Consider the following 24,939-nt stretch of genomic DNA (forward strand, 5'->3'; position numbering starts at 1 on the left):
TCCCGAGAATACAAGCCGTCATAATAAGTTTTACCTCTTGTTGAAGATCGAAACCGATGCAGCTCAACCCGAAAGCAAGAACTCGTCGAAACAAAACTAAAGCAAAAGGGTGGTGATGCACCGAAATTGTATTGAACGTGTGTGTTAAAAGTTACATAGGGCTCGGGTCTATTTATACCCGAGAATTACAAGATATGACCATAACGGACACGACTACTATCTCTAACAAACTCTAAGATAACATAAGTCTTTGCGGTAGACTTTTGCCCAAGCGTATCTCTAAGGAGATTACATAAAACATCCTAATTAATAGATACAATTGCCTTCTCAGGACTCTATCCATGTGCGGCAATCACCTTGAAGCGCCTCAATTCAACCCGATATCATACATCAAGTTGCATTGTCGGAATCGGCTACATCGATACTGTGACTCGTAGAATTTTCCAAAACTCTACCGAAACGGACAAAATATGTTATTTATTAAAATAGGCGTAACTTTCTCATACGGACTCAGAATCAGGCAAATAATATATCCACGGACATCTACAGAAAAAGTTACATCCGATGACATATCATTTATCTTTGAGCTGATGTCATATGTGAATCGATCGGCAGTTGTAAATAGACAATAAAGAACTAAATCTATTCGATCGGCTGTAGATATTTCCAATATATAGTTCTTATATCGATATATACTTAAATCAAGTGATTGGGATAGATCGGTCGCCATGCCAAGACAGTATAAATCACTTAGATCGAAATATATATTACTAACAGGACTATATATGTTTATAGCATAGCCGATCAGATAGATCTAGCATGTATCTACTCCGATACTACTCTATCAGGATATTAAAATAGGTATAATATATCAAACAAAGGCCTAATATACTTAGATACAGCAATATCTTGGCATAAAGGGTAGATTTAACATGTCAATGAAGCATATAGAGCAAATATAGTTAAATCGGATAAGATCGGCTGAAACTCCGATGCTACCCTAATCGGCAACCAGAAGGCAGGCTAGAGATTGATATTCTAAGCACGACTTAATAGATCAAACTCAACTGATGCAGCATTAAGTATGAAAAGAAGAACAATACCTAGACAATCAAGCCGCTGGAAGTTTCATAGAGTGGTAGATATCTTATATAATCTGAATCAACGTCAAAATCTAACCTAATCGGCTGCCCTCTTCGATAGATGCTAGCCGATTGTAGGTTAGATAGCGATATTGCCAGAGATTATGTAAGATATATGATAACTCAACGAATTACATAAACAAGATTAGAGTGTCATAAAGATAGAAGCACTAATCCCGAGAATACAAGCCGTCATAATAAGTTTTACCTCTTGTTGAAGATCGAAACCGATGCAGCTCAACCCGAAAGCAAGAACTCGTCGAAACAAAACTAAAGCAAAAGGGTGGTGATGCACCGAAATTGTATTGAACGTGTGTGTTAAAAGTTACATAGGGCTCGGGTCTATTTATACCCGAGAATTACAAGATATGACCATAACGGACACGACTACTATCTCTAACAAACTCTAAGATAACATAAGTCTTTGCGGTAGACTTTTGCCCAAGCGTATCTCTAAGGAGATTACATAAAACATCCTAATTAATAGATACAATTGCCTTCTCAGGACTCTATCCATGTGCGGCAATCACCTTGAAGCGCCTCAATTCAACCCGATATCATACATCAAGTTGCATTGTCGGAATCGGCTACATCGATACGTGACTCGTAGAATTTTCCAAAACTCTACCGAAACGGACAAAATATGTTATTTATTAAAATAGGCGTAACTTTCTCATACGGACTCAGAATCAGGCAAATAATATATCCACGGACATCTACAGAAAAAGTTACATCCGATGACATATCATTTATCTTTGAGCTGATGTCATATGTGAATCGATCGGCAGTTGTAAATAGACAATAAAGAACTAAATCTATTCGATCGGCTGTAGATATTTCCAATATATAGTTCTTATATCGATATATACTTAAATCAAGTGATTGGGATAGATCGGTCGCCATGCCAAGACAGTATAAATCACTTAGATCGAAATATATATTACTAACAGGACTATATATGTTTATAGCATAGCCGATCAGATAGATCTAGCATGTATCTACTCCGATACTACTCTATCAGGATATTAAAATAGGTATAATATATCAAACAAAGGCCTAATATACTTAGATACAGCAATATCTTGGCATAAAGGGTAGATTTAACATGTCAATGAAGCATATAGAGCAAATATAGTTAAATCGGATAAGATCGGCTGAAACTCCGATGCTACCCTAATCGGCAACCAGAAGGCAGGCTAGAGATTGATATTCTAAGCACGACTTAATAGATCAAACTCAACTGATGCAGCATTAAGTATGAAAAGAAGAACAATACCTAGACAATCAAGCCGCTGGAAGTTTCATAGAGTGGTAGATATCTTATATAATCTGAATCAACGTCAAAATCTAACCTAATCGGCTGCCCTCTTCGATAGATGCTAGCCGATTGTAGGTTAGATAGCGATATTGCCAGAGATTATGTAAGATATATGATAACTCAACGAATTACATAAACAAGATTAGAGTGTCATAAAGATAGAAGCACTAATCCCGAGAATACAAGCCGTCATAATAAGTTTTACCTCTTGTTGAAGATCGAAACCGATGCAGCTCAACCCGAAAGCAAGAACTCGTCGAAACAAAACTAAAGCAAAAGGGTGGTGATGCACCGAAATTGTATTGAACGTGTGTGTTAAAAGTTACATAGGGCTCGGGTCTATTTATACCCGAGAATTACAAGATATGACCATAACGGACACGACTACTATCTCTAACAAACTCTAAGATAACATAAGTCTTTGCGGTAGACTTTTGCCCAAGCGTATCTCTAAGGAGATTACATAAAACATCCTAATTAATAGATACAATTGCCTTCTCAGGACTCTATCCATGTGCGGCAATCACCTTGAAGCGCCTCAATTCAACCCGATATCATACATCAAGTTGCATTGTCGGAATCGGCTACATCGATACGTGACTCGTAGAATTTTCCAAAACTCTACCGAAACGGACAAAATATGTTATTTATTAAAATAGGCGTAACTTTCTCATACGGACTCAGAATCAGGCAAATAATATATCCACGGACATCTACAGAAAAAGTTACATCCGATGACATATCATTTATCTTTGAGCTGATGTCATATGTGAATCGATCGGCAGTTGTAAATAGACAATAAAGAACTAAATCTATTCGATCGGCTGTAGATATTTCCAATATATAGTTCTTATATCGATATATACTTAAATCAAGTGATTGGGATAGATCGGTCGCCATGCCAAGACAGTATAAATCACTTAGATCGAAATATATATTACTAACAGGACTATATATGTTTATAGCATAGCCGATCAGATAGATCTAGCATGTATCTACTCCGATACTACTCTATCAGGATATTAAAATAGGTATAATATATCAAACAAAGGCCTAATATACTTAGATACAGCAATATCTTGGCATAAAGGGTAGATTTAACATGTCAATGAAGCATATAGAGCAAATATAGTTAAATCGGATAAGATCGGCTGAAACTCCGATGCTACCCTAATCGGCAACCAGAAGGCAGGCTAGAGATTGATATTCTAAGCACGACTTAATAGATCAAACTCAACTGATGCAGCATTAAGTATGAAAAGAAGAACAATACCTAGACAATCAAGCCGCTGGAAGTTTCATAGAGTGGTAGATATCTTATATAATCTGAATCAACGTCAAAATCTAACCTAATCGGCTGCCCTCTTCGATAGATGCTAGCCGATTGTAGGTTAGATAGCGATATTGCCAGAGATTATGTAAGATATATGATAACTCAACGAATTACATAAACAAGATTAGAGTGTCATAAAGATAGAAGCACTAATCCCGAGAATACAAGCCGTCATAATAAGTTTTACCTCTTGTTGAAGATCGAAACCGATGCAGCTCAACCCGAAAGCAAGAACTCGTCGAAACAAAACTAAAGCAAAAGGGTGGTGATGCACCGAAATTGTATTGAACGTGTGTGTTAAAAGTTACATAGGGCTCGGGTCTATTTATACCCGAGAATTACAAGATATGACCATAACGGACACGACTACTATCTCTAACAAACTCTAAGATAACATAAGTCTTTGCGGTAGACTTTTGCCCAAGCGTATCTCTAAGGAGATTACATAAAACATCCTAATTAATAGATACAATTGCCTTCTCAGGACTCTATCCATGTGCGGCAATCACCTTGAAGCGCCTCAATTCAACCCGATATCATACATCAAGTTGCATTGTCGGAATCGGCTACATCGATACGTGACTCGTAGAATTTTCCAAAACTCTACCGAAACGGACAAAATATGTTATTTATTAAAATAGGCGTAACTTTCTCATACGGACTCAGAATCAGGCAAATAATATATCCACGGACATCTACAGAAAAAGTTACATCCGATGACATATCATTTATCTTTGAGCTGATGTCATATGTGAATCGATCGGCAGTTGTAAATAGACAATAAAGAACTAAATCTATTCGATCGGCTGTAGATATTTCCAATATATAGTTCTTATATCGATATATACTTAAATCAAGTGATTGGGATAGATCGGTCGCCATGCCAAGACAGTATAAATCACTTAGGTCGAAATATATATTACTAACAGGACTATATATGTTTATAGCATAGCCGATCAGATAGATCTAGCATGTATCTACTCCGATACTACTCTATCAGGATATTAAAATAGGTATAATATATCAAACAAAGGCCTAATATACTTAGATACAGCAATATCTTGGCATAAAGGGTAGATTTAACATGTCAATGAAGCATATAGAGCAAATATAGTTAAATCGGATAAGATCGGCTGAAACTCCGATGCTACCCTAATCGGCAACCAGAAGGCAGGCTAGAGATTGATATTCTAAGCACGACTTAATAGATCAAACTCAACTGATGCAGCATTAAGTATGAAAAGAAGAACAATACCTAGACAATCAAGCCGCTGGAAGTTTCATAGAGTGGTAGATATCTTATATAATCTGAATCAACGTCAAAATCTAACCTAATCGGCTGCCCTCTTCGATAGATGCTAGCCGATTGTAGGTTAGATAGCGATATTGCCAGAGATTATGTAAGATATATGATAACTCAACGAATTACATAAACAAGATTAGAGTGTCATAAAGATAGAAGCACTAATCCCGAGAATACAAGCCGTCATAATAAGTTTTACCTCTTGTTGAAGATCGAAACCGATGCAGCTCAACCCGAAAGCAAGAACTCGTCGAAACAAAACTAAAGCAAAAGGGTGGTGATGCACCGAAATTGTATTGAACGTGTGTGTTAAAAGTTACATAGGGCTCGGGTCTATTTATACCCGAGAATTACAAGATATGACCATAACGGACACGACTACTATCTCTAACAAACTCTAAGATAACATAAGTCTTTGCGGTAGACTTTTGCCCAAGCGTATCTCTAAGGAGATTACATAAAACATCCTAATTAATAGATACAATTGCCTTCTCAGGACTCTATCCATGTGCGGCAATCACCTTGAAGCGCCTCAATTCAACCCGATATCATACATCAAGTTGCATTGTCGGAATCGGCTACATCGATACGTGACTCGTAGAATTTTCCAAAACTCTACCGAAACGGACAAAATATGTTATTTATTAAAATAGGCGTAACTTTCTCATACGGACTCAGAATCAGGCAAATAATATATCCACGGACATCTACAGAAAAAGTTACATCCGATGACATATCATTTATCTTTGAGCTGATGTCATATGTGAATCGATCGGCAGTTGTAAATAGACAATAAAGAACTAAATCTATTCGATCGGCTGTAGATATTTCCAATATATAGTTCTTATATCGATATATACTTAAATCAAGTGATTGGGATAGATCGGTCGCCATGCCAAGACAGTATAAATCACTTAGATCGAAATATATATTACTAACAGGACTATATATGTTTATAGCATAGCCGATCAGATAGATCTAGCATGTATCTACTCCGATACTACTCTATCAGGATATTAAAATAGGTATAATATATCAAACAAAGGCCTAATATACTTAGATACAGCAATATCTTGGCATAAAGGGTAGATTTAACATGTCAATGAAGCATATAGAGCAAATATAGTTAAATCGGATAAGATCGGCTGAAACTCCGATGCTACCCTAATCGGCAACCAGAAGGCAGGCTAGAGATTGATATTCTAAGCACGACTTAATAGATCAAACTCAACTGATGCAGCATTAAGTATGAAAAGAAGAACAATACCTAGACAATCAAGCCGCTGGAAGTTTCATAGAGTGGTAGATATCTTATATAATCTGAATCAACGTCAAAATCTAACCTAATCGGCTGCCCTCTTCGATAGATGCTAGCCGATTGTAGGTTAGATAGCGATATTGCCAGAGATTATGTAAGATATATGATAACTCAACGAATTACATAAACAAGATTAGAGTGTCATAAAGATAGAAGCACTAATCCCGAGAATACAAGCCGTCATAATAAGTTTTACCTCTTGTTGAAGATCGAAACCGATGCAGCTCAACCCGAAAGCAAGAACTCGTCGAAACAAAACTAAAGCAAAAGGGTGGTGATGCACCGAAATTGTATTGAACGTGTGTGTTAAAAGTTACATAGGGCTCGGGTCTATTTATACCCGAGAATTACAAGATATGACCATAACGGACACGACTACTATCTCTAACAAACTCTAAGATAACATAAGTCTTTGCGGTAGACTTTTGCCCAAGCGTATCTCTAAGGAGATTACATAAAACATCCTAATTAATAGATACAATTGCCTTCTCAGGACTCTATCCATGTGCGGCAATCACCTTGAAGCGCCTCAATTCAACCCGATATCATACATCAAGTTGCATTGTCGGAATCGGCTACATCGATACGTGACTCGTAGAATTTTCCAAAACTCTACCGAAACGGACAAAATATGTTATTTATTAAAATAGGCGTAACTTTCTCATACGGACTCAGAATCAGGCAAATAATATATCCACGGACATCTACAGAAAAAGTTACATCCGATGACATATCATTTATCTTTGAGCTGATGTCATATGTGAATCGATCGGCAGTTGTAAATAGACAATAAAGAACTAAATCTATTCGATCGGCTGTAGATATTTCCAATATATAGTTCTTATATCGATATATACTTAAATCAAGTGATTGGGATAGATCGGTCGCCATGCCAAGACAGTATAAATCACTTAGGTCGAAATATATATTACTAACAGGACTATATATGTTTATAGCATAGCCGATCAGATAGATCTAGCATGTATCTACTCCGATACTACTCTATCAGGATATTAAAATAGGTATAATATATCAAACAAAGGCCTAATATACTTAGATACAGCAATATCTTGGCATAAAGGGTAGATTTAACATGTCAATGAAGCATATAGAGCAAATATAGTTAAATCGGATAAGATCGGCTGAAACTCCGATGCTACCCTAATCGGCAACCAGAAGGCAGGCTAGAGATTGATATTCTAAGCACGACTTAATAGATCAAACTCAACTGATGCAGCATTAAGTATGAAAAGAAGAACAATACCTAGACAATCAAGCCGCTGGAAGTTTCATAGAGTGGTAGATATCTTATATAATCTGAATCAACGTCAAAATCTAACCTAATCGGCTGCCCTCTTCGATAGATGTTAGCCGATTGTAGGTTAGATAGCGATATTGCCAGAGATTATGTAAGATATATGATAACTCAACGAATTACATAAACAAGATTAGAGTGTCATAAAGATAGAAGCACTAATCCCGAGAATACAAGCCGTCATAATAAGTTTTACCTCTTGTTGAAGATCGAAACCGATGCAGCTCAACCCGAAAGCAAGAACTCGTCGAAACAAAACTAAAGCAAAAGGGTGGTGATGCACCGAAATTGTATTGAACGTGTGTGTTAAAAGTTACATAGGGCTCGGGTCTATTTATACCCGAGAATTACAAGATATGACCATAACGGACACGACTACTATCTCTAACAAACTCTAAGATAACATAAGTCTTTGCGGTAGACTTTTGCCCAAGCGTATCTCTAAGGAGATTACATAAAACATCCTAATTAATAGATACAATTGCCTTCTCAGGACTCTATCCATGTGCGGCAATCACCTTGAAGCGCCTCAATTCAACCCGATATCATACATCAAGTTGCATTGTCGGAATCGGCTACATCGATACGTGACTCGTAGAATTTTCCAAAACTCTACCGAAACGGACAAAATATGTTATTTATTAAAATAGGCGTAACTTTCTCATACGGACTCAGAATCAGGCAAATAATATATCCACGGACATCTACAGAAAAAGTTACATCCGATGACATATCATTTATCTTTGAGCTGATGTCATATGTGAATCGATCGGCAGTTGTAAATAGACAATAAAGAACTAAATCTATTCGATCGGCTGTAGATATTTCCAATATATAGTTCTTATATCGATATATACTTAAATCAAGTGATTGGGATAGATCGGTCGCCATGCCAAGACAGTATAAATCACTTAGATCGAAATATATATTACTAACAGGACTATATATGTTTATAGCATAGCCGATCAGATAGATCTAGCATGTATCTACTCCGATACTACTCTATCAGGATATTAAAATAGGTATAATATATCAAACAAAGGCCTAATATACTTAGATACAGCAATATCTTGGCATAAAGGGTAGATTTAACATGTCAATGAAGCATATAGAGCAAATATAGTTAAATCGGATAAGATCGGCTGAAACTCCGATGCTACCCTAATCGGCAACCAGAAGGCAGGCTAGAGATTGATATTCTAAGCACGACTTAATAGATCAAACTCAACTGATGCAGCATTAAGTATGAAAAGAAGAACAATACCTAGACAATCAAGGCGCTGGAAGTTTCATAGAGTGGTAGATATCTTATATAATCTGAATCAACGTCAAAATCTAACCTAATCGGCTGCCCTCTTCGATAGATGTTAGCCGATTGTAGGTTAGATAGCGATATTGCCAGAGATTATGTAAGATATATGATAACTCAACGAATTACATAAACAAGATTAGAGTGTCATAAAGATAGAAGCACTAATCCCGAGAATACAAGCCGTCATAATAAGTTTTACCTCTTGTTGAAGATCGAAACCGATGCAGCTCAACCCGAAAGCAAGAACTCGTCGAAACAAAACTAAAGCAAAAGGGTGGTGATGCACCGAAATTGTATTGAACGTGTGTGTTAAAAGTTACATAGGGCTCGGGTCTATTTATACCCGAGAATTACAAGATATGACCATAACGGACACGACTACTATCTCTAACAAACTCTAAGATAACATAAGTCTTTGCGGTAGACTTTTGCCCAAGCGTATCTCTAAGGAGATTACATAAAACATCCTAATTAATAGATACAATTGCCTTCTCAGGACTCTATCCATGTGCGGCAATCACCTTGAAGCGCCTCAATTCAACCCGATATCATACATCAAGTTGCATTGTCGGAATCGGCTACATCGATACGTGACTCGTAGAATTTTCCAAAACTCTACCGAAACGGACAAAATATGTTATTTATTAAAATAGGCGTAACTTTCTCATACGGACTCAGAATCAGGCAAATAATATATCCACGGACATCTACAGAAAAAGTTACATCCGATGACATATCATTTATCTTTGAGCTGATGTCATATGTGAATCGATCGGCAGTTGTAAATAGACAATAAAGAACTAAATCTATTCGATCGGCTGTAGATATTTCCAATATATAGTTCTTATATCGATATATACTTAAATCAAGTGATTGGGATAGATCGGTCGCCATGCCAAGACAGTATAAATCACTTAGATCGAAATATATATTACTAACAGGACTATATATGTTTATAGCATAGCCGATCAGATAGATCTAGCATGTATCTACTCCGATACTACTCTATCAGGATATTAAAATAGGTATAATATATCAAACAAAGGCCTAATATACTTAGATACAGCAATATCTTGGCATAAAGGGTAGATTTAACATGTCAATGAAGCATATAGAGCAAATATAGTTAAATCGGATAAGATCGGCTGAAACTCCGATGCTACCCTAATCGGCAACCAGAAGGCAGGCTAGAGATTGATATTCTAAGCACGACTTAATAGATCAAACTCAACTGATGCAGCATTAAGTATGAAAAGAAGAACAATACCTAGACAATCAAGCCGCTGGAAGTTTCATAGAGTGGTAGATATCTTATATAATCTGAATCAACGTCAAAATCTAACCTAATCGGCTGCCCTCTTCGATAGATGTTAGCCGATTGTAGGTTAGATAGCGATATTGCCAGAGATTATGTAAGATATATGATAACTCAACGAATTACATAAACAAGATTAGAGTGTCATAAAGATAGAAGCACTAATCCCGAGAATACAAGCCGTCATAATAAGTTTTACCTCTTGTTGAAGATCGAAACCGATGCAGCTCAACCCGAAAGCAAGAACTCGTCGAAACAAAACTAAAGCAAAAGGGTGGTGATGCACCGAAATTGTATTGAACGTGTGTGTTAAAAGTTACATAGGGCTCGGGTCTATTTATACCCGAGAATTACAAGATATGACCATAACGGACACGACTACTATCTCTAACAAACTCTAAGATAACATAAGTCTTTGCGGTAGACTTTTGCCCAAGCGTATCTCTAAGGAGATTACATAAAACATCCTAATTAATAGATACAATTGCCTTCTCAGGACTCTATCCATGTGCGGCAATCACCTTGAAGCGCCTCAATTCAACCCGATATCATACATCAAGTTGCATTGTCGGAATCGGCTACATCGATACGTGACTCGTAGAATTTTCCAAAACTCTACCGAAACGGACAAAATATGTTATTTATTAAAATAGGCGTAACTTTCTCATACGGACTCAGAATCAGGCAAATAATATATCCACGGACATCTACAGAAAAAGTTACATCCGATGACATATCATTTATCTTTGAGCTGATGTCATATGTGAATCGATCGGCAGTTGTAAATAGACAATAAAGAACTAAATCTATTCGATCGGCTGTAGATATTTCCAATATATAGTTCTTATATCGATATATACTTAAATCAAGTGATTGGGATAGATCGGTCGCCATGCCAAGACAGTATAAATCACTTAGATCGAAATATATATTACTAACAGGACTATATATGTTTATAGCATAGCCGATCAGATAGATCTAGCATGTATCTACTCCGATACTACTCTATCAGGATATTAAAATAGGTATAATATATCAAACAAAGGCCTAATATACTTAGATACAGCAATATCTTGGCATAAAGGGTAGATTTAACATGTCAATGAAGCATATAGAGCAAATATAGTTAAATCGGATAAGATCGGCTGAAACTCCGATGCTACCCTAATCGGCAACCAGAAGGCAGGCTAGAGATTGATATTCTAAGCACGACTTAATAGATCAAACTCAAGTGATGCAGCATTAAGTATGAAAAGAAGAACAATACCTAGACAATCAAGCCGCTGGAAGTTTCATAGAGTGGTAGATATCTTATATAATCTGAATCAACGTCAAAATCTAACCTAATCGGCTGCCCTCTTCGATAGATGTTAGCCGATTGTAGGTTAGATAGCGATATTGCCAGAGATTATGTAAGATATATGATAACTCAACGAATTACATAAACAAGATTAGAGTGTCATAAAGATAGAAGCACTAATCCCGAGAATACAAGCCGTCATAATAAGTTTTACCTCTTGTTGAAGATCGAAACCGATGCAGCTCAACCCGAAAGCAAGAACTCGTCGAAACAAAACTAAAGCAAAAGGGTGGTGATGCACCGAAATTGTATTGAACGTGTGTGTTAAAAGTTACATAGGGCTCGGGTCTATTTATACCCGAGAATTACAAGATATGACCATAACGGACACGACTACTATCTCTAACAAACTCTAAGATAACATAAGTCTTTGCGGTAGACTTTTGCCCAAGCGTATCTCTAAGGAGATTACATAAAACATCCTAATTAATAGATACAATTGCCTTCTCAGGACTCTATCCATGTGCGGCAATCACCTTGAAGCGCCTCAATTCAACCCGATATCATACATCAAGTTGCATTGTCGGAATCGGCTACATCGATACGTGACTCGTAGAATTTTCCAAAACTCTACCGAAACGGACAAAATATGTTATTTATTAAAATAGGCGTAACTTTCTCATACGGACTCAGAATCAGGCAAATAATATATCCACGGACATCTACAGAAAAAGTTACATCCGATGACATATCATTTATCTTTGAGCTGATGTCATATGTGAATCGATCGGCAGTTGTAAATAGACAATAAAGAACTAAATCTATTCGATCGGCTGTAGATATTTCCAATATATAGTTCTTATATCGATATATACTTAAATCAAGTGATTGGGATAGATCGGTCGCCATGCCAAGACAGTATAAATCACTTAGGTCGAAATATATATTACTAACAGGACTATATATGTTTATAGCATAGCCGATCAGATAGATCTAGCATGTATCTACTCCGATACTACTCTATCAGGATATTAAAATAGGTATAATATATCAAACAAAGGCCTAATATACTTAGATACAGCAATATCTTGGCATAAAGGGTAGATTTAACATGTCAATGAAGCATATAGAGCAAATATAGTTAAATCGGATAAGATCGGCTGAAACTCCGATGCTACCCTAATCGGCAACCAGAAGGCAGGCTAGAGATTGATATTCTAAGCACGACTTAATAGATCAAACTCAACTGATGCAGCATTAAGTATGAAAAGAAGAACAATACCTAGACAATCAAGCCGCTGGAAGTTTCATAGAGTGGTAGATATCTTATATAATCTGAATCAACGTCAAAATCTAACCTAATCGGCTGCCCTCTTCGATAGATGTTAGCCGATTGTAGGTTAGATAGCGATATTGCCAGAGATTATGTAAGATATATGATAACTCAACGAATTACATAAACAAGATTAGAGTGTCATAAAGATAGAAGCACTAATCCCGAGAATACAAGCCGTCATAATAAGTTTTACCTCTTGTTGAAGATCGAAACCGATGCAGCTCAACCCGAAAGCAAGAACTCGTCGAAACAAAACTAAAGCAAAAGGATGGTGATGCACCGAAATTGTATTGAACGTGTGTGTTAAAAGTTACATAGGGCTCGGGTCTATTTATACCCGAGAATTACAAGATATGACCATAACGGACACGACTACTATCTCTAACAAACTCTAAGATAACATAAGTCTTTGCGGTAGACTTTTGCCCAAGCGTATCTCTAAGGAGATTACATAAAACATCCTAATTAATAGATACAATTGCCTTCTCAGGACTCTATCCATGTGCGGCAATCACCTTGAAGCGCCTCAATTCAACCCGATATCATACATCAAGTTGCATTGTCGGAATCGGCTACATCGATACGTGACTCGTAGAATTTTCCAAAACTCTACCGAAACGGACAAAATATGTTATTTATTAAAATAGGCGTAACTTTCTCATACGGACTCAGAATCAGGCAAATAATATATCCACGGACATCTACAGAAAAAGTTACATCCGATGACATATCATTTATCTTTGAGCTGATGTCATATGTGAATCGATCGGCAGTTGTAAATAGACAATAAAGAACTAAATCTATTCGATCGGCTGTAGATATTTCCAATATATAGTTCTTATATCGATATATACTTAAATCAAGTGATTGGGATAGATCGGTCGCCATGCCAAGACAGTATAAATCACTTAGATCGAAATATATATTACTAACAGGACTATATATGTTTATAGCATAGCCGATCAGATAGATCTAGCATGTATCTACTCCGATACTACTCTATCAGGATATTAAAATAGGTATAATATATCAAACAAAGGCCTAATATACTTAGATACAGCAATATCTTGGCATAAAGGGTAGATTTAACATGTCAATGAAGCATATAGAGCAAATATAGTTAAATCGGATAAGATCGGCTGAAACTCCGATGCTACCCTAATCGGCAACCAGAAGGCAGGCTAGAGATTGATATTCTAAGCACGACTTAATAGATCAAACTCAACTGATGCAGCATTAAGTATGAAAAGAAGAACAATACCTAGACAATCAAGCCGCTGGAAGTTTCATAGAGTGGTAGATATCTTATATAATCTGAATCAACGTCAAAATCTAACCTAATCGGCTGCCCTCTTCGATAGATGTTAGCCGATTGTAGGTTAGATAGCGATATTGCCAGAGATTATGTAAGATATATGATAACTCAACGAATTACATAAACAAGATTAGAGTGTCATAAAGATAGAAGCACTAATCCCGAGAATACAAGCCGTCATAATAAGTTTTACCTCTTGTTGAAGATCGAAACCGATGCAGCTCAACCCGAAAGCAAGAACTCGTCGAAACAAAACTAAAGCAAAAGGGTGGTGATGCACCGAAATTGTATTGAACGTGTGTGTTAAAAGTTACATAGGGCTCGGGTCTATTTATACCCGAGAATTACAAGATATGACCATAACGGACACGACTACTATCTCTAACAAACTCTAAGATAACATAAGTCTTTGCGGTAGACTTTTGCCCAAGCGTATCTCTAAGGAGATTACATAAAACATCCTAATTAATAGATACAATTGCCTTCTCAGGACTCTATCCATGTGCGGCAATCACCTTGAAGCGCCTCAATTCAACCCGATATCATACATCAAGTTGCATTGTCGGAATCGGCTACATCGATACGTGACTCGTAGAATTTTCCAAAACTCTACCGAAACGGACAAAATATGTTATTTATTAAAATAGGCGTAACTTTCTCATACGGACTCAGAATCAGGCAAATAATATATCCACGGACATCTACAGAAAAAGTTACATCCGATGACATATCATTTATCTTTGAGCTGATGTCATATGTGAATCGATCGGCAGTTGTAAATAGACAATAAAGAACTAAATCTATTCGATCGGCTGTAGATATTTCCAATATATAGTTCTTATATCGATATATACTTAAATCAAGTGATTGGGATAGATCGGTCGCCATGCCAAGACAGTATACATCACTTAGATCGAAATATATATTACTAACAGGACTATATATGTTTATAGCATAGCCGATCAGATAGATCTAGCATGTATCTACTCCGATACTACTCTATCAGGATATTAAAATAGGTATAATATATCAAACAAAGGCCTAATATACTTAGATACAGCAATATCTTGGCATAAAGGGTAGATTTAACATGTCAATGAAGCATATAGAGCAAATATAGTTAAATCGGATAAGATCGGCTGAAACTCCGATGCTACCCTAATCGGCAACCAGAAGGCAGGCTAGAGATTGATATTCTAAGCACGACTTAATAGATCAAACTCAACTGATGCAGCATTAAGTATGAAAAGAAGAACAATACCTAGACAATCAAGCCGCTGGAAGTTTCATAGAGTGGTAGATATCTTATATAATCTGAATCAACGTCAAAATCTAACCTAATCGGCTGCCCTCTTCGATAGATGTTAGCCGATTGTAGGTTAGATAGCGATATTGCCAGAGATTATGTAAGATATATGATAACTCAACGAATTACATAAACAAGATTAGAGTGTCATAAAGATAGAAGCACTAATCCCGAGAATACAAGCCGTCATAATAAGTTTTACCTCTTGTTGAAGATCGAAACCGATGCAGCTCAACCCGAAAGCAAGAACTCGTCGAAACAAAACTAAAGCAAAAGGGTGGTGATGCACCGAAATTGTATTGAACGTGTGTGTTAAAAGTTACATAGGGCTCGGGTCTATTTATACCCGAGAATTACAAGATATGACCATAACGGACACGACTACTATCTCTAACAAACTCTAAGATAACATAAGTCTTTGCGGTAGACTTTTGCCCAAGCGTATCTCTAAGGAGATTACATAAAACATCCTAATTAATAGATACAATTGCCTTCTCAGGACTCTATCCATGTGCGGCAATCACCTTGAAGCGCCTCAATTCAACCCGATATCATACATCAAGTTGCATTGTCGGAATCGGCTACATCGATACGTGACTCGTAGAATTTTCCAAAACTCTACCGAAACGGACAAAATATGTTATTTATTAAAATAGGCGTAACTTTCTCATACGGACTCAGAATCAGGCAAATAATATATCCACGGACATCTACAGAAAAAGTTACATCCGATGACATATCATTTATCTTTGAGCTGATGTCATATGTGAATCGATCGGCAGTTGTAAATAGACAATAAAGAACTAAATCTATTCGATCGGCTGTAGATATTTCCAATATATAGTTCTTATATCGATATATACTTAAATCAAGTGATTGGGATAGATCGGTCGCCATGCCAAGACAGTATAAATCACTTAGATCGAAATATATATTACTAACAGGACTATATATGTTTATAGCATAGCCGATCAGATAGATCTAGCATGTATCTACTCCGATACTACTCTATCAGGATATTAAAATAGGTATAATATATCAAACAAAGGCCTAATATACTTAGATACAGCAATATCTTGGCATAAAGGGTAGATTTAACATGTCAATGAAGCATATAGAGCAAATATAGTTAAATCGGATAAGATCGGCTGAAACTCCGATGCTACCCTAATCGGCAACCAGAAGGCAGGCTAGAGATTGATATTCTAAGCACGACTTAATAGATCAAACTCAACTGATGCAGCATTAAGTATGAAAAGAAGAACAATACCTAGACAATCAAGCCGCTGGAAGTTTCATAGAGTGGTAGATATCTTATATAATCTGAATCAACGTCAAAATCTAACCTAATCGGCTGCCCTCTTCGATAGATGTTAGCCGATTGTAGGTTAGATAGCGATATTGCCAGAGATTATGTAAGATATATGATAACTCAACGAATTACATAAACAAGATTAGAGTGTCATAAAGATAGAAGCACTAATCCCGAGAATACAAGCCGTCATAATAAGTTTTACCTCTTGTTGAAGATCGAAACCGATGCAGCTCAACCCGAAAGCAAGAACTCGTCGAAACAAAACTAAAGCAAAAGGGTGGTGATGCACCGAAATTGTATTGAACGTGTGTGTTAAAAGTTACATAGGGCTCGGGTCTATTTATACCCGAGAATTACAAGATATGACCATAACGGACACGACTACTATCTCTAACAAACTCTAAGATAACATAAGTCTTTGCGGTAGACTTTTGCCCAAGCGTATCTCTAAGGAGATTACATAAAACATCCTAATTAATAGATACAATTGCCTTCTCAGGACTCTATCCATGTGCGGCAATCACCTTGAAGCGCCTCAATTCAACCCGATATCATACATCAAGTTGCATTGTCGGAATCGGCTACATCGATATGTGACTCGTAGAATTTTCCAAAACTCTACCGAAACGGACAAAATATGTTATTTATTAAAATAGGCGTAACTTTCTCATACGGACTCAGAATCAGGCAAATAATATATCCACGGACATCTACAGAAAAAGTTACATCCGATGACATATCATTTATCTTTGAGCTGATGTCATATGTGAATCGATCGGCAGTTGTAAATAGACAATAAAGAACTAAATCTATTCGATCGGCTGTAGATATTTCCAATATATAGTTCTTATATCGATATATACTTTGCCGGGTTCGGCGATATTAAAACCTCCAAATTCCGCTTGCAAGATTGTGTTTTCGAGGAGAGAAGTTTTTCGGTAGATCTTTGGAAAATTCCACATGCCACATATTTTGTCCGTTTGAGTTTATTTTTTATATGGTCGGTTCTTGTGAGTTCCTAAGTGTGAAAAAAATATCAAAAAAATAAAATAAAAATAAAAAATTTGCACATCTCTCTCCTCTGCACTAGTTCGGAGAGAGAGGAGAGGATAGGAAAAATTCTACAGGTCACATATTATGCCCATTTGAGTTCAATTTTTCTATGGTTGGTTCTTGTGTGCTCCTAAGCGTGAAAAAAATATCGACAAATAAAAGAAAAATAAAAAATTTCGGGGGGGGGGCGCCAGCCACTCTGGCGCGCTCCCCCTAGCCACCTCAGCATCGCCCCGCCACGTCGGCAGGGGGACGGCGCCAGAGAGGCTGACGCCGTCCAGTTGGATGACGGCGCCAGCCACTCTGGCGCCCCAAAAAGGACCATTTCTGGGATAAGTTTTTTCAGGGGTCTATTTGCGAAATAAGTTTTTTAAAAGGACCAAAATGTGAAAAATTCAGATTTTCTTGGCCCAATCGGCAATCTCGACCCCACTGATTTCATCATCGGTGAAACCAACCGGATCCCCTTTAGACTAGCCAACCCTAACCTGGGTCACTGGAAGAATACCTTCAAGTCTTGGCCATCTCTCGAAAAACCTACTCCTGATAAGAGCTGGATCACCTGGTACCAACGCGTATCGGCTAGTAAGAAAGTTCACTGGGATGAGATTGGAATCGGCTAAGTGCTTGCTCTCACCATAGCCAATTCTGCTAAGGATGAACCTCTGATGTCTGCCGCCACCTACTTCTGGTCGAACACCATCAATGCTTTCTTATTCAACCAAGGGCTGATGACTCCAACTTTAATCGGCATCACCATGATTACTGGATTAGATGTAACTTCATCGGCTTACCCTATGAGTATGAACACCAAGAACCAATTTGACTTCAAGACCAAAAGCATAGGTGGCTGGTCTGGCTATGTGGCGGCATATATGGGCCAAGGATCTGTTACTCCTCGAGAGCATGTAGCTTTCTTGCTCATGTGGTTGGAAAAGTTCCTCTTCTGTGGATCCAGTTGTGGCCCTACAACCAACTGGCAGTTTGTAGCCGAAGCCTTAGAATCAAAGAAAGAATTTCCTTTGGGCCAAATCCTTCTCGGCTATCTGTACCAAATGTTGAACAATGCATCGGCTAAAATAGCCGTCGGCTCAATAGTTGGAGCAGGTGGACCATGGTGGCTGTTGCAAACTTGGTTAAACCTGATAGTCATGAAGGTTGTCAATCGGCCCTCTGTAATAGAAGCTGAATTCCCATTGCCAGAGCCGATTGTGGAAGATGACAGAGAAGAGCGCACCCATCGCAGATACATGTCATATGGAGAATATGCATCCACACCAACCGATGTTGGAGCGAAGCTATCGGCTGAGCTGCTCAAGGACTGGTTCTGCAGATTCTACGAAGGTTTTAAGAAAGATGCATGAATCTGGTTTCCTTATGAAGACTCAGCAGACCTTGAACTTCCATCAAACTTTAGATTTGAAGACATTAATCATGAAAAATTCCAAAAATCCAGAGAAGTTCTTATAGCTGCAATCAGCCCATTCATCCTTCCTGTCGGCATTCATCAAGGGAGAAACATCCAAGTCTCATACGAGTTTTATCACCCAATGAGCTCGGCCAGACAACTTGGATTGGGCCAACTCCCAATCGGCTTATTCTTTGCCGACAAGATTCAGTGCCGAGGACAAATCACATCCACTCTAATGATGGATCGACTACTTAACCTACCAGGACCCCCTCTGGGTAGCATTGATAATATTGAGTTGGCAGGATTTAGAAGCAAAAACTTTGACAGATGGTGGGGGTGAATGGAAGCTGCATCTATTTCATCAATCGGCTTCAATGTATATGACAGATCTATTCCCTGACGTCATACCCCAGGTAAACTTTGTCATTACTAAATTGCATAATCAATTAGTCGATTCATTACTTGACTAATCTTTTGCTCCTGTTTTGTAGACAACAGAGTCCTCCCCTCCTCATCAAAGTAACAATGGCAAGAACATCGAATATGCTTTAGGTCTAATTCCGAATGGATGTGGATTATCTCCCCCTGTTATCGGCTACCATGCCCCCAAGACTTCAACTCTCCTTCACGGCCTAACCAGGGAACCAGCTGATGCAGGCAAGAAAAGGAAAACCAGATCATCGGCTGTGAGTACCTTGGCCTTAGCTCCAAAGAAAAAGTCCAAATTCAAGAAAACTAAGCCGACTGATAAGCCTGCTGATGATCTACCCGCCTTGGATCCATCTATTGAACAAGCTTTAGATGAAGAGGAAATTGGTGAAGATGTTGACCAGGCTGTAGCCGAAATGAGTGACACAGAAAGAACAACATCGGCTTCACCCAAGCAAACGCCTCCAACTCCTTCTGCCCCCGTTCATTTTACAAGAGTAAGTATCTCTCTTTGACTTTTTCTAAAATTACTTCCCTCTTCGGCTAATTACTGATAGACTTTGTGGATGCAGAAAAAGAAAACTGCTGTGAAGAAAAAGCCAGCAGCAACGATTGCCAAGTCGGCTCCACCAGTAAAATGTCTTTAATTCTTTTACTTAATCAAACTCAACCAGCTCTATATAACACTTGTCTATTCTACAGCCTCCTCCTGCTTCTCCTCCTGTACAGCAACCGTCAAGTGACCAGACTCCATCGGCTGTGGGGAGTCATCACATCGAGGAGGAAGAACAACCAGCTGCTCCTACTATCCCAGTAAGTTTTCCTTTGTCTCAACAATCTGATCGGCTACATTTTACCCAGCTCTTACTCTTTCTGAAATTGTCTCTGCAGGTTCTAGCCGATCTCTTCTCTTTTGACATCAGAGATTACCTTGATGAAGCAGAAGAAGATACTTCAAGCAAAGCTCTAGCTCCCCTATATGATGACGTGAGAAGAACACTTGAAGATATCTCTCATTGGCTAGAAGCCTCCTCTTTAGATAACTTGGTAGTTGACTGTGGATCAATTAGGTGATGGCTGCATGAAGTTCAAGCTCTGATTCCCGAAGATTTGGCCGATGTCCTAACTCCAGCCGCTTATCTCGAGCAACATCAGTTCAAGCTAGAAAAAGCCAAGCTAAGACTAGCCGAACGCCGTGAGCGCAAAGAGATTGAGGCCACAATCCAAGCTAATCGGCAGCTTGTGCATGAAGAAAAAACCACACTTGATCAGCTATCTGAAGGTCCGATCAAATCCAATATTGATCGGCTCGAAGCTCGCAAGATTGAGCTCTTGGCACAACTTGAAGAATGCAATGCCGAGCTAGATATGGAACACAAAAAGCTAGCCGATCTCCCAAAATCAATTGAAGAACAAAAAGCAAGGCTCAAATCGGCTATCAAGAATGTTGCTGACCTAATGAAGTCCCTGAAAGTCATCTCTAGAACTGATGCTCAAGATGCCCAAGCTATTGAAGAAGTAGAACAAATTAGGCAAAGGGCTATTTTGGCTATCCAGCGATACTTGTCTCAATAACTTTTGTGTAATAGGACTTAGAAATTTTTGTAATCGGCTATAACGTTCTAGTACTTTATTATCTTGACAATCCTTTTCGCCGATTAATATGACTTCGAAATTCCCTAAAAAAATTTGCCTCAAAAAATTTGCATTGCATTTTGATATATATGTGCCCCCCTAATTTTACAATGTCAAAAGCATTGATAAAATTATAAAACAACTAAGGGTGATATAACAATATCGGCCATTGTACATCGGCAAACCACAACCGATTACACCATGGAAAACAACTAAGGGCGATATAGCCATATCGGCCATCTCAAGGCGATGTAAACACATCGGCTGTCATGTATCGGCAATGCTAGCCGATCATGCGTTAACCCAAACACTTGGGTAATATTTCTTTGAATATTTGCCATTGAGCGCTCGCCCATAGACTTCACCATCAAGCCCTTGCAATATATATGCTCCCTTAGACACAACCTTATAAATTTGGAACGGTCCTTCCCAATTCGGCGACCACTTGCCGAATTTACTATCACGAGTACCAATCGTCAAAATCAATTTCCATACAAGTTCTCCTTCCGAAAAATCTTTAGGTACCACTTTCTTATTATAATCCCGAGCAACATGTTTCTTATCCTTGGTAACCTTTGCAAGGGCTCGCAATCGTGACTGAACCAGATCCTCCCTCTCATCGGCCATAAGGTTGTAATACTCACATCAGTTGTTAAATCGTTTTGGAATTCCGTTCTTCGAGAGCCGATTCTAACCTCCCACGGCAAAACAGCCTCATGCCCATAAACAAGTTTGTAAGGAGGGACTTGGATCGACCCATGACAAGCCATCCTATAAGACCACAACGCTTCGGCCAACCGAGTATGCCATTGCCGAGGATAATCAGAAATTTTCCGCTTAATCAATTTGATCAAACTTTTATTAGACGCCTCGGCTTGCCCATTACCTTGTGCATAATAAGGTGAAGAATTCAACAATTTGATACCCATGCTATCGGCAAACTGAACAAACTCGTCAGACACGAAGATTGAACCCTGATCAGTTGTAATAGTTTGAGGAATACCAAATCGGTAGATTATATGTTCTTGAACGAACACTGATGCACATCATACCTCCAATCATCGGCTGTCATTGCTGCAATTTCAACTTTAACATCTTTGATCATCGGCTTATACCCCGATGCCCCATGGGCCAAATCATTAGCTTCAATATTTTGTTCTCGAGAGACATGCTTTAAAGTAACCAGCCGAAACTCCTTCATTAGTTCTTGGCACTTCTCATTATAAACCAACAATGTATCATTCTTGCATTCATACTCTCCTGCCAATTGACTGATTACTAGCAGAGAATCCCCCATGATTTCAATGGTATCGGCTTCAACTTCCTTGAGTAATTGCAACCCTTTGAGCACTGCTTCATACTCAGCTTGATTATTAGTCGCATACGGTTTAATAGTATAAGCAAACTCGAAACAAGCCCCCCTAGGGGAAATTATAACCAGACCGATACCACAACCATGAGTACACACCGATCCATCAAAGAGTAAAGTCCATGGCACTATTTAAACCGAGCCGATTGAATCATCACGATGTTCCACAATAAAATCGGCTATAGCTTGTCCCTTAATCACCTTCGGTGACTCATACCGATGATCAAACTCGGTTAAGGAAAATATCCACTTTCCAACCCTTCCTTTCAATATTGAAGCCGATAGCATGTACTTGACAATGTCGGATTTGCATATAACAGTACACTTGTTGGATAGTAGATAATGCCTCAACCTTGTACACGAAAAATACAGACATAAGCATAACTTCTCCACAGGGGAGTACCGAGTTTCAGCATTCAAGAGCCGACGACTGAGATAGAATACAACTCGTTCCTTCCCTTCCAACTCCTGAATCAAGACTAAGCCGATTGACTTCTCACCGGCCGATAAATATAACCTAAACGGTATTCCTTTCTGTGGAGGAATCAAAACAGGAGGAGAGCTAAGATATTCCTTAATATTATCCAAAGCATTTTGCTGCTCTGCCCCCCAAGTAAACTGCTGATCGGCTTTCAATCTCAACAATGGTGTAAAAGGTTCTAATCTTCCAGACAAATTAGAAATAAATCTTCTGACAAAATTTATCTTGCCGATCATCTCTTGTAATTCTGTCTTATTCTCCGGAGGCTGAATCTTCTTGATCACATTAACACTCCTTTGAGTTACCTCGATCCCCCTTTCATGAACAAGAAATCCCAAAAACTGGCCAGCCAATACACCAAAAGCACATTTTGTCGGGTTCATCTTCAGGCCATATTTTCTGGTTCTCTCGAAAACCTTCCTCAAATCGGCTATATGGTCCTCTATTTCTTTAGACTTAACAACCACATCATTGATGTAGACTTCAACCAACCAGTCGATTAAATCATGATATATGTAATTCATGGCTCTTTGATATGTAGCTCCAGCACTCTTCAAGCCGAAAGTCATGACAACCCATTCAAATAAGCCGATTGCACTAGGGCATCTAAAAGCTGTCTTATGTATATCTTCTTCAGTCATAAAGATTTGATTATATCCTGCGTTTCCATCTATAAAACTCAAAATTTTGTTCCCTGATGCAGCATCAACCAGCTGATCGGCTACTGGCATTGGGTATTCGTCCTTCGGTGTAGCTTTATTCAGATCTCGGAAATCAATGCACACCCTGACCTTGCCATTCTTCTTAATAACTGGAACTATACTAGAAACCCATTCAGCGTATCGGCAAGGACGAATAAAACCAGCATCATACAATTGTTTAATCTCAGCCTTAACCGGTTCAAGCATATCGGCTTTACATCTCCTCGGAGGTTGCTGGTGTGGTCTAACCCCTGGTTTGATAGGTAGCCGATGTTCAACAATCGATCGGCTGAGTCCAGGCATCTCATAATACTCCCAAGCGAAGCAATCTCTAAACTCTTTTAAGAGCTCTATCAGCTTGGTTCTAAACTCTGGAGATAAGTTCTTACTAATAAATGTCGGCCTTGGCCGATCGCCTGGACCTATGTCTATTTCTTCCAAATCATCGGCCGACATAAAACCTAGACCTTGCTTATCATCGAGATCATCTACTGTATCCTTAGTGTAGACATTTGAACCCTCCACGACACCCTCAAAATAATAGCTTGGGTTCTCTATCTTCAATTGGCTGTATATCAGAATCGGACACTTTTAGAAAATCTCCATCCCAGACTTTTCCAGATAAACAATCAAGGCCATCCATCTCCCAAAGAGCTAAATCGGCACTGGCAACATTACTGACCTGTCGGCTGGCACGATCTCTATCTTGTCACCTTGCCATTGAATCAAACATTGATGCATAGTTGAAGGAATGCAACAATTAGCATGAATCCAATCCCTTCCAAGCAACAAGCTGTAAGAACCCTTCCCATCGATGACAAAAAACGTAGTAGGAATAGTCTTACTGCCGACTGCCAGCTCCACATTCAGAACACCTTTGGTTTCTGATGGATTACCATCAAAGTCTTTGAGCACCATGTTTGTCTTGATGA

This window comes from Oryza glaberrima, chromosome 5 (assembly GCF_000147395.1).
Source record: "Oryza glaberrima chromosome 5, OglaRS2, whole genome shotgun sequence".
Taxonomy (NCBI): Eukaryota; Viridiplantae; Streptophyta; class Magnoliopsida; order Poales; family Poaceae; genus Oryza; species Oryza glaberrima.